The sequence below is a fragment of the Monomorium pharaonis genome, chromosome 2 (assembly GCF_013373865.1).
Source record: "Monomorium pharaonis isolate MP-MQ-018 chromosome 2, ASM1337386v2, whole genome shotgun sequence".
NCBI classification, from domain to species: Eukaryota; Metazoa; Arthropoda; class Insecta; order Hymenoptera; family Formicidae; genus Monomorium; species Monomorium pharaonis.
The window spans coordinates 14311012-14322515 of record NC_050468.1 but is presented as its reverse complement, the minus strand read 5'-3'; positions in this window follow the sequence as shown (position 1 = coordinate 14322515).

The window sequence follows — 11504 nt, the reverse complement described above, 5'->3', positions numbered from 1 at the left end:
ATACAAGTATCTTTTCCTTTCTTCTGCCTTCTGTCTCCTTCTCGTTTGCTCTCCTTCTCGAACGATCCAGGAACACCGTCGACACCGCGCTCCGGTGATGCGAGCGCAAGTTACACAGGCGCGGGACTCTCCGCTCCACGGAGAAAATATCAAATTATCGAGACGAGAAAACGCGTGCGAAGTCGACGGAGGTCGTCGTCTCCGAATCCGTAACCAGTTTCGTACGCTAATCCGAACGGTGTCCACTCTATCTCCTTTCCGCCGAAACGATCATGGATTTTTCGCGGATCGCGCGGCGTTGTCTCACAAAGCTACTAAACCGGTATTATCGTTCGCTTCGCGTCTTCTTTCGATGAATTATTTAGTGCACCACGCGTACGATTTTTTTTAGAGTATAATTGGATGAATAATCGTAATCTCTCTCCCTTTCTCTTAGAAAATTTTATAACATTGTATATAATTTTTTATTTGTATATTGTTAATTCGTGATACGGTTTGTGATACCAAATTTCTCGACAAGTCGCAATAACATTAAGAAAAAGAAAGTCTAATTTATGCATTCCTTCTATTATTACTTGTCATTCTTTATTGTCAACCTTTTTTCATTTATTCCAGTGTAGCATGCAAAAGCGTAATTGTTTAATAAATAATACATTCGTAATATAACGGTATAAGCTCTGGCGGAATAATACGATTATGTAAATCATATCCTGATATACGCTGCCTTACAAAAATACCACGGCTTTGTGGCGACGCTCGTCGCGGTACCAACGAAACAGCGCGCTGATAAAATTCCACAATATTTCGACGAAGAGGGAGGAGGGGGGAGGGGGAGATAGAGAGGAGATTCCGCGATGATCGCCTCTCGTGGACGATTTACAGGCGAGTTCGGCGGTTCACCGAGCGCGCGGTGAAAAGAGCACAAGTTGAAGCGCGCGCGGGGAAGGGCGAGAGAAAAGAGGGTTGACCGCGCGCGAGATGCAAGGAGATGTTGGTCGAAAGATAGAAGGGAGGAAGGGGAAGGGGGAGAAGAGAGAAATACCGATGACGAAGCAGGACGAAGGTCCGTACAAAGGAGCCAGCGGGAGCCGAAGGGCGAGATGTGAGGGGGTGTACAGGGGGGGCGAGGTGAAGGAGAGAAGAAACCTGCTCCAAGACGATGCGTCGTGCCGCGCTAACAATACAATAAGATAACAAGCTACAGGCGGAGGGGCCCGTCGCGCTAACTCGACTTTCGTGGATAACTCGAAGCGTCGTCGCTCCACTCGGGGCCCGTAAACGCCGCTATCCGCCGCGCGAGTTATATCGCGCAATCGTCCGCCACCCCCGCGAAAAGGCCACTCTCTCTTTCTCTTTCTCTCTCTCTCTCTCTCTCTTTTTCTCTGCCCTACTCTGTCCTGCTCCGCTCTGGCCTGCCCTATCCTGCCCGATGCCTAATCTTTGCGAGAAGACGCCGGCCTCATAATCCCTCTCGTAGCGATAAAATTGCTCGTTACGTCACGCGTGATCGCGCCGCCGAGGAGGTCTCGTGGGAGCCCCGGCATATACTCCGCTTCGTATACACGGCGATCCCCCGGAATTTATTGTGAGTGATAAAAACAAGAGTGCGAGATTATCGTCAAAGTCACAATTGCGCCAGTCGATTCGAATAACGAACTGGCAATCGGCAAGTTCGGGATATATCGCTGCGTGTGATTTCCTCATCGAACGCCTCTCCTCGATAATTTCATGAATTCAATCCTTACTTCAACAGTAGACTTCTCTTGGTTTATTTTTATTTAATTTATTTCTTTTCTTACGTTATACTATTAATACTTTCGCTTTACTTTAAAACACAATTGTTCCACGTTTACAATTTTACCAGAATAGATACGCTTCTTTGCTAATTAAGTTAAAATTATATTAATTAATTAGTAATGTTTATGTTGTGTACTCGAGTTGTGTACGTTCTAAGAGAAAGAGGATTAATTTCGGGATCAACTAAATGTCTCTATCTGCCTGCATGTATAACAATTTCTCGTTCATGTTAAATGTCTTCAATATATGAATTTTGTGCATAAATCAGAACTTGTGCATACTCCTGTTGCAACATAATATTTTTAGTATATTTCATTACAGGATTGAATAAGTTAATATATTTTTTAACTAAATTAAAGTTAATGTTATAAAATTAATTTAGTTACGTTAAAAGTTACATGAACAAAAAATTTATTTCCTGTCAGTTAAAAGTTACGTAAAGGCGAAATTAACTTAACTTAAACTAAAAGTTAATTTATGTGATAACATTCATATTAAATTTAAAAAAATACTGTAATTTTTTAAATTATACTCTAAATAACACAATTGCAATATGGTGTTCATCAAATAAATTTTATACTCTACTTGTAAATTTTAAGTGCATATGAAATAATACAAAATTATTTTTTTCTATACAAAAATGTATTTTTTATTTTTAATCATTTTTTCTTTTTATATAGGTAAATTTTTAACTTAGAAAAGAAAGTTAATAAATTAAAGTTTGTATCTTAAAAATAACTAGATAAAGTTAATAATTATTGTATTCAAAACTAAATTAAAACTATTTCACTTTTAACTTTTTAACTAGTTAGTATCTAACTCTACAAACTCTACATGTTATAACCATTATTATATTTGTGAATTTTATTCTTGTCTTCTTCTATTTTATCTTGATATCCTCTACTGTTTTAGTATTACCTAGAATTAAATATAAATTATTATTAAGTAAATTATTATTACATCATGTTACCAATTAGCAACAGAGTAATTTAGTTTGTATGAACTAACTAGCGTCGGAAGAAAAGGAATATGTAACATTATTTAAAATATATCCGCATGTCAAGAGTATATAGTATATACACAAACAAAGCGAATAAATAGTTCATTAGTTGCCTTTGTTCAAAAAGTAATTGACAGTTATTGTTGGCATGATATCATTTTTTATGATGTTATTTTACAGTTCTTATTTACAGAAAAATTAAAAGTTTTTAGATAAAATATGAAATTCTATTTTGTCGTTTTAGATTAATTTTTACTTTTTAATGCTTAATATTCTCAAATAGCATACTTTTTTGTTTGACAAAATTTAATAAAAATATATAAACTTTTAAAAGTTTTATTATTATTTATATTTATCTTAATAATTAAATAAGAATGGTTACACATTTAAAGTACTTTTGTACTTTTTTATGTTTTTGTTAAATGTCGTTTTTCTGGTATTTTACATAATTCTTTATTCGATTACATATATTTAGTTACAATTGCAAGCATTCAAGCAATAATTGACTGGTAGTAAAGTTATCCAACTGAATAACTGAATTAATGCCGAGAGTTGGCCAATACATCTTGATATCTTTTTTCGTAGAAACAAACATGGCCATTAATTGCCACGTGTTCTAGATTCAGCTGGTAAATACCAGCACGGCAATGAACACATCTCTCGTCGAAAGTTCTGCTTCCCTCTGGATCTTTTATTTTGCTGAATATCATTCAGTTATATTGCTTCATATTGGAGAAAATCTAGCGGCGAATAATTTTCCGTGGCAATTTGATCGATCAACATTGTCTAGCGACATGCAATTAAATTTCACCGATGTTATCAATTGTTATCGTCAATATTTAAACGTGTTATTGCATATATATTTCACGCTCTGAATATAAAAGCACAAAAAAAGTATAGTAAATTTTATCAATAAAGGAAAAATGAATAAGGAACATTGCAATAATATTCGGATTACAATAATAAAAAAAGTTTTATGTTGCAAAATAAAAATATAAATTTATCACTCAACACTGCATTTGCGTGTGAAAATGTGTCTATTTTTTTATCAATTCCGAGTCAGTGTCTTGGATGTACAAATGACGCGTATTATAATCAAATATGACTCTGTAATCATTTATGTTGGACGAAGTCGGATGCGTTGAGGTCAATTAAGTGGAGATACGAGAGGGCTTGTAATATAACGCTCGTATATCGAGGTCCAAATATGTTTTACCGGCGCAGGTGGGTGCGTTTTATTAATTCTATGCGAGAAGTATTAATTCTAATTACCGGTGCCCGGTAGTCGAGAGTAATTAACGACGCCGCGTCGTTTGTCTTCATCAGCAGTCGCGCTTTCTTTTAACGTCGAGTTTATTAATGAACGTCGCCGCGCAACGTACCCATGTTTTCCTAATTGGGAGAGAATTTAAATCGTCGTCGTCAAAGTGGATCAACAGATCGTGCTGATACTCCTATAGGATTTCTCAAGTTCATAGTTCGGGAAAATTCAACTAAAACAATTTTGAAACACAATGCAATTTAACACAAGTAAATTTTCAGACTACTTCTTTTATTTATTATATCATATTTACAATCATAATTCAATTTAAAAACACAAATAAATTTGTTCCGAAACATATCACATATGCATGTTTGTTTAAATTTGTAATTTTAAAACTTTTTTTCAAGATAAAAAAAGAACCTTATAATAATTATTTACGTTAAAAATCTGATTAAAAATTTGTTAAACATTAAAATTAATTATAATAAAATGCGTTTTTTATTATCTTTTGTATTTTAAAAACAATGCCTAGTTTGTATATTAATTTAAAGCTACGTGTTTATTCTAAATTAATCTTTTCCAAAAAACATTTCCGATATGAAAATGTCAACCATGTATAGACATATTAAATTTAATATTTATTTAAGAAATAAAGTGTACTTTCGTTTTTATCGAAAAATTATTTATTAAAATAACTTTTTTTTTTAATTTTTATTTTCTATAAATATTAAAATTATATTTAATAATTTAAGAAAAAAGTAAGATTAGGGCGCAACATATTTTGCAATTTAATTTGATTTATTTTGGATTTAGATGTATCTCGTCATCTTTTAAACTATAGGTTTTAATGTAATTTATCTACTATTGAGATTGATAACGCGAAATAATGTGCAAATAATTCAAGTAATGAAGAGGCGTGTTGCACCGATTACACATCGACGTATTGATAATTAACTTGGAATACAAGGAATATTCGAAATTCAGTTATTTCGTAATATGTTAAACATTCCGTAGTAATGAGGCTACGGCCTTGATGTTTGTTTTAGTAGTAATATGTATCCCGCGTGCTATCGTGTATGCAAGATCGCGGCATGCCGTGTTGTTACTGCGCGGCGTGATTCAAGTCGGCAGGTAGTGATGCGAATCGCTTCGTGCATCGTTATTACTTCTCGAAATGCGATTATATTACCACGAACAATTAACCAGTGTTTGCTTGCACGATTCATTAACTCCCGCGATTAATGACTATAAATATGTCGACTATTTATCAAAGTATCCCACATAATTATTTCATAAAGTGATAGAAGAGCAAAATTATATATTATTGTTTTGTTACGATGTTTAGTAGCAAATTTGGCGCTTATGTATCGTTTATGATTTATCAAAACCACTTAGAGATTCTATTGTGCTGAATTCACAGGGCCGTGAATTCTGCCTATAATGCCAGTTTTGGGGCACAATTTTTTTTAAAGTTGTATTGAGAAAACATTAATTATTACAAAATACAAAATTATATTTTAAAAACTACTATTTTCACTATTCTTACTATTTTTACTATTATAAAAACAACTAAAGCACTTTCTAATTTGTATTTATGTTTTAAAATTTTACTCTTAATATTTGTTTAAAAAATACAGTCCAAAAACAAAGTGGCGTAACTTTACTCTATTGTATTATATCTTAATTACATTATATATCGTAGTAACAGCGTTGTAGTGAGTATTGTGAATGCAATAAATAATCTGAGAGCAGGGGGAAATCTAGGAGACATTGAGGTAACCATAAAGTAAGTGTAACTTTTCTTAAAGATCTAAAATGAATGAATTGAAATAGTAAATGAAAGGTCAATAATATTGGCATGTCTATTTGTTTTTAACATTATAATTTTTTAAATAAAAACTAAAAATAAAACTTTAAAAATATAAATTTAAATTAAAAAGCATGTATCTACGCCACCTTAGGTTTATGCCAGTATTAGAGATCTTTCTTTACATTTTGACATAAATATTTATATAAATTTATGTAAATTTACTATAAATTAATATACATAAATATTTATATTTAATCTTTATTCACACTTTATTCACAAATTTTCAAGTATAAAAAGAATTTTCAGGAAACACACAATTAAGAATGTAATATATTAGATAATAAAAATAATTCAAGCAAGAAATTTATATTGTCAAGTAAATTGTAATAGATTTAATTTTTAAGTTTATTTCTGATATTCTAAATTAGTAAAAATAAAAAAAAAGGAAAAATAAAATAAATTTATAACAAATAGAATATTTGTATTTTTAAAATATAAATTTTCGTATCAAATTCCTTGAATGATAAATGCGAGATTTAGATAATTATAAATAAAACATGATATTTATATCCTTTGTATATTCACGTGGAATAAAAATAAGTTATATCTAGTAAAGAGGAAATTCATTAAATTGATTACATAATATTGCAATAATCATATTTAAAATATATATTAGATTATTTAAAAAGAATAAAAATAATCACACCATTTTTTATTGTGAAATTGTATATACCTCAAGATTAAACTTTATTCTGAGTATCTCTTGAGATACGCTTTTTGATACGAGATTCATGTAACGACTATAAATACGGGCCTAAGTTGCCGATCGCGCCGGAATACTCGTGCACTAAATCATTCCACTGATGCACTCGACTCTCTTGGGATTACAAACGATCCACTTACAAGCCGGTCGGGATTACGACGACGGCGATCGATTAATCAGGGTATACTTTACACGATCGATCGGCGAGCGTCCGACCACCACGAAATAAGCAATCGCACCCAATTGGGCATTTGTTACAAAAACTCAGATGATGATGCGTTCGCGCTCATAAAATTTGAATGCAATAATTCTGCACCAAAACTTAAAGAAACACGACTTTTTTTACTCAGGATCAATGACTCATAAACCGCAGTTTCCAGGGGTAAACCTTTAACATGTATAATTCATATAAGGGAGAATTGTCGAATTTGTTTTACTTAAGTTACTTTTTATTACATTTCCTATTTAGTCCTGATTTGTACGCAAATAAACGTTAAAAATTGTAACTTGATATTTTAAGTATCTATTACTACATGTTTAATTTCTTACAATAATAATAATAATAAATTACGTTTTTTGCAACTACAAAAGGTATAATTTAGACTATCAGTTGTTTTTGAAAGTACTAAATTTGTGAATAAAAATTAACTACAAGAAAAATTATTTGCAAATACTATTTTATTAATAATTTATCGAGAAAGAGTATCAAGTATTTAATAATTATAATAGTAAATAACAATAATGAAAAGTTAAAGACGTCAAAATCAAACTGACTTAAATTTATTTTTGCAATTGACATATTTTACAGACAAAAAGATGGTATTATGACTTAAGTATTATGATTATATCTTTGTTATTAGGTAATAAATTCCAATAATTACTTATGGAATACACATGGAATTGTTTAGTAGCCGTGCAGTGATACTATATAAATATATAGTAGCTAACATCTGTTTAAGACACATTTTTATTTTTGAGAATTTCCAAACTTTTTCAAGGTATATTTTAGCATTTATAATTACACATATTTCCTTATTCTATTTTTAAATTCTTTCCTTATTCTTTTTAATATGTATTGGCAGACAAATATATGTACAATTGAGTATACATTTTTTTCTTGTGTAATATTTTATTTGGCTGTTTAGAGTTATGCAAAGGAACATAGAATTTTGTTAATTTAGCGTTTTAAACATACCGATGTCTCAACAAATTTAATACAATCCTTATTTTTTTAAGTATTCCTATCGAATTATATTCGATATGTAATTATATTCGATATGTTTGTTATAGTTTTACTGCAAATGTATAATTTATTTTACATGTATGTAAAATGAAATTCCATTTCATTACTGTAATATTCAGTAATGAAAACGTTAAATGCAATACATTTGAAAACGTTATATGCTACTGTACTAAGAAATCGTCTTAATAACATGATAGTAATGATTTTATGTGATTACTGGGTAAAAATGGAAGATTTTAAGAGATGTTTAGAGCACAGAACTAGTGAGTAATTATATATAAAGCATCGCTGTTAAATTACATTTATTATTTTCGAAAAAAAAAAAAAACTTTACTAAAATTGGAGAGCAACGCAAATAAAATTTGTGATCGTCTATTTTTGATCGTCCACGGTAAAAATACAGTCTACGCAAACTGAATGCTGACTTTCTCGGGTAAGAGGTATTTCTCGGGTCATTTCCGAGGTTTGGTCGCCTCGAATGAAAGTCGCGTTGTCCGTGGGCGATAATTACGTCGAAACAGAGACGAGGGAATAACGCGGGCGTGAGGAGCCCCCGCACACGTTCGCAATCGCGGAATCGCATTTCGTTGTCTGAATTCCTCGTTCTCCGTCTCGTCTCGTCCGACCGACGGCGACGGTGGCGGCCGGTCGGCGTTATCCCGGACAAATAACATTTGCCATTGCGAACACGGGCGCCAGGGCCACGGGACAAATTGATCCCGCTGCAGTCACGTACCGCCTCGTGTCGGAACAACATAAAAATGTAATTACTCCTGTCATCGGGAGCGCGCGCGCGAGAGGAGAGGCCGAGTGAATTGAGGGTGGGACGTGATGTTTAGTTTGGCAATGCGAATCGCGCGAGCGGGCGCGGAGGAGAAGTCGCACGAGGAGAGAGCGAAAATCTCGAGCCACGAGATAAATCTCGTTAGTCAGTGAACTGCAGTGAACCGAGGTCGTAGTTATGTATGATACTTGACCCGATATTGATTTTAGAGATTACCAAGACCCCCCCCCCTCTCGCACTCCCCCGTGGCGCGATCGTGAGTGGATAATCAACGTCGAAAGGCGCGATGCCGGTTGCGCAGCGATAATCGGCGAACGCGAGAGGCTGGCACGCCCACGGGGGTTCGCGATTTTGTCGACAATACACTGTTTTTATCGCAAAGAAGTCGTATTGTACAACTCCGCTAACGCTAAGTTCTTTACTACCGCGAAATGTGATTAGCGAGGGTAAACTTTATTATTAATAAATGATCGTTATCAACTTGGTTACTGCACAGCGGCCGATATTGCATGCTAACAGCCGTAAAGAGTATTGTACAGCCGCGAGATTTGGAGAAAATTAAACGGTACGTAAAGGGTGCAGCCTAGGCGAACGCGCCGTGACTGGAACTGACTAATTGCCTTCTTGAGTATTACATGATAAGGTCTTTATTCATTATGGCGCAAAGTTACCTCTGTCCCGGTGTAATAGAACCTCATGCTACTGTACGGGAAGTTACCGAAGACTATTAACTAACTCGCAGCATTAATTCACGTGTATCGGACAACGGGGAGATATTAGTTAATTATTACGGAATTAACGTTAGTAGAGGAGGGTATTGTAGCGTACGGACGCGTTACATGTTGTCGACACGAGAACATGAACGCGGTTAAGGGGCGGGAGAAGGGGAATATAAAATGCACGGCGGAAAACTATCGGCGCAGCGCGGCGTCCGGTTCGGGGCGAGCAGTTAAGCGTCAGTTAAGTGATCGCCGAGCGCACGGCGAAATTATCGATCGCGAAGTCGTAGGGCGTACTCGCGCGTAAATATTCAGTAACCGCCCCCTCGCTTTATCATCGTTCCGGCGAAGACAAGATTCAAACGAGGCTGACGCGCCGCGCACGAGAAGCGCGAAGACCTCCCTCACCTCTCCCCTTCGCCCTTCCTGAAGAAGAAGAAGAAGAAGAAGATCGCTTCCCCCACCGCGGGTGACATTCGCCGGTGATTATTCTCGCTGGACGAGTTGCAGCAAAAATTTGCTGCCGAATTCCTCGGCGCGTTGACGAGTCGTTGAAAGTTAAATAACTCTTCCTACAGCCCCGGAGGTGTGCGTGTTCGCTTATATAATGGAATTGGGGCGAACCGCTTTAGAATACTAACGACAGTAAGGGCTTTTCATTCTCCCCCCTGTGCATATATTTAAGCTATTCTTGGGTATTTTTGTATATTCTCTTATCTTGCTGTAGAATATTTCATAGCAAACAAGTGTACCTTTAAGAATGTTTGGCTCTACAATGCTAACTAAAAGTTATGGAAATTTAAAAACTGCTTACTTACTTCTTAGATTTTTTTTCGAATCAAACGAGCTTCGATCGTGAATACTCGAATTTTGACTTTGAAACTAACTGCAAAGAAAAAAACAACAAAAAAATTGACTTATAATGACTTGTGCAGTGAAAATGATCTTATTTTGTTGCAGTTTTAAGTAAGTAACTTTTAAACGAGTAAGTGGATACAAATACATTTTTGCATGAATATTTATTAGAGTTTTATTAATACATTTGCAAAATTTGATTTAATTTAAAATGCTACTTTTTCATTAAATTGCAAGTAAGTATTATAAGACATAAAAATTAAAAGTAAACAAAAAATTAAATTTAAATTAATAAGAGAAATTAATAAGAGATTATGTTCGAATTTCGCAGAAAAGATTAAACATAATAATAAAACAGTCTGTAAAATTTTTTAATTCTTGATAATACTTTGAAATACGATATTAACGTCGAGGACTATTGGCTTACAGGCGAATAAAGAGCTCTAACAATTTTAGATACATTATTTAAATATTTAAGAATGCATATTAAAAACAAAATTATGTTCTTTATTGAATAGTTTGTTTAAACATTTTTGTTTAAAATTTGATTCCAGAATTAATAAGAAATAATAAAAGTAGTAAAACAGTATTCCATAAAATACTCGAAGAAACAATGATATTTTTGCAATAGTCTTGATACGTGTTATATCGACAAGTGTAATTTTATTTCTTAGCGCGTTAGAAACTAAAATTATCTTCGTTTTAGTAGCAAATGTAATATCAGATTTTTTTAGAGTTTTAAAAAGAAATTTTTTAAAATGAGAGAGAGGTGATGAAGCAGGGAGAGATTTTTGACATAGTTGTTATGAGGGTTTTAAAAAGACAGGGTAATATAGCGGGACACGTAGTAAGAATAAATTCCGATCGGGATCTTTCTTCGCCTACTTGTCAACGAAGCTTTCGACGCGAGTTTACGATAAGAGCGAAATGAGGATTCCTTCGGGAAACTTTGCCCGGACTCCTGCCCGTCGTCGATTGGATTCATCCACCTTCGATCGGTCGCAATTCAGCACCTTCTCTCTTCCTCTCAGCTCCTCTCTCTCTCTCTCTCTCTCCCTCTCTCTCTCTCTCTCTCTCTCTCTCTCTCTCTCTCTCTCTCTCTCTCTTTCTTTCTCTTTTTCTTTTTTCTCGGTCGCTCAGCTTTCATTGGGTCCCGGTGAATTCTTAGAGAACCGCCGAGATTTCGATACGTATTTTATCTCCGCGCACGTCGCAGCGACAGACTATCGAGATGACCGGCTTGGGGACCTAACGAGATCAGTGGCCGCG